Below are 1,747 nucleotides of genomic sequence, written 5' to 3' on the forward strand. Positions count from 1 at the left end.
GCAGAGCCGGTTTAAGTAGCAGGTGTTAGAAACTCCCACTCGTCCCGAGGCAGGAAGAAGCGTGAGGTTCTCAGTGGGCACGGAACCGTCTTCTGTCCGTATGGACACTGCTTGGCTCCCCCGCTCGTGTGGACACGGGAGCCGGGCTGGGCGGAGGGCGGGGCTCCTGCGCTGGGCCAAGCACACCCCGGCCGCAGTCCCCTGGAGAGTCTTACGGGGAGGTGGGCGCAGGCTTGCCGTAGCTTTCACCATGCACTCATTCACTAGCCCCTTCACACGCTCTGTGGGCCTCGTACACTAGCACCAACCCCCACGTCTCTGCCCCAAGGGCCTCCCGAATACACGACGGAGCTATTTTTGCTACCATATTGTAACGTGAATATTTATACAGTGGCCTCTTCAGTCTTAAGATCTTAGCAGTTTTCATTCCAGAAACGCCCGGTGCGATGCTTTACACTTCACCAAGTATGGTTTAAAGGCACAAGTCATGGCCCCTGTCATAGCAGTTGAATGTGCATTGAAATATTTTTCTATGACTTTAAAAAAATTACAGTAGAAAAATAAGCTGTTATAACATGGGCGGTCATGACAATTTATTTATATTTGAAATCAGATTTCTATAAACTTGTATTTGTGTACAGAATTCTCAGTGGGTTTATATATTGTGACGTTTTTATTCAAAATTGAAATGTGGGTTATGCTTAACAGTTAAAACTGAAACGAGACCATTTGCTTTGTTTAAGATGCTGCACTGTGCACGTTTGGAAATGTACGTTACTTTACCATGTATAATATCTTGAGTTTGTTTATACCTCCAAGTTTTTACACTGAAGATAAATTAGCTTTAATTACATGTAAAACTTTTTTTTTAAGGGAATAAGCTGTTGGGCTAAATCTGTATAAATGTGCTTTTTATTTTTTGAACGTACAATGAAAGTTTACTTGTATCTCACTGCACCATGTCTGACTGCAGAGATTAAAGCACAATTTACCAGCAGAAATACTCAGTGTGGTTGATAAAACATGGAATAGTTACTTTCACACATTCTGTGTGTGTGAGTGTGTGTGTGTGTGTGTGTGTGTGTGGTTGGTTGGAGGTGGTGGGAAAATCAATAACCAAATATTTAAATTTCAAGTGGTGACAAAACACTGTGACGAAAAATAAGATAGGGAGGAGGCTGTTGGAGTGGCCGAGGGACAGTTTTAGATCTTGAAGTGAAATGCCAGGGCGCTCTGCTTTGGGGCCGTTTGAGATGAGGATTGTGTTTTCTGGCTGGAAAGGCTCTGAGTGCAGGTTCACCGCGAAGGGAGAGGCCGCGTTTGTCCTCCCCAAGGTGGTGCCCGCGAGGCGCTGCCAACCCGGGGCGCAGACAGCCTTGTCAGCAGCCTGGCCGGACCTGGCACCTGTGTGCGTGCGCGGGGAGGAGGCCCGTTTCTCCGGCCTTCCCGCCCTGCAGCCCTTTCCCTTCGTCAGGACAGGACGTCCCCTCTCTCCTCTGGCCACCAAGCCGGACCCTGGAGGCCCCGCTGCCGCCACGTCCTGTCGGGCTTCAGTTCTGGTCTTTTATTCGTTTCCCAGGAGTGGCCGGGACCTGCCGACGAGCAGGCTCTGGTCTGGTTTCCCTCATGGGAGTGACAGCTCCTGGCCCCCGGGGCCTGGCGTGTCTCCCCTGAGTTTCTTGTTCCTTGGCTTCCAGGTGAGGTCGGGGGAATACGGGGGGGCGGGAAGAGGGGCATTTCCCATCCG

Source organism: Myotis davidii, unplaced genomic scaffold (assembly GCF_000327345.1).
Source record: "Myotis davidii unplaced genomic scaffold, ASM32734v1 scaffold496, whole genome shotgun sequence".
NCBI classification, from domain to species: Eukaryota; Metazoa; Chordata; class Mammalia; order Chiroptera; family Vespertilionidae; genus Myotis; species Myotis davidii.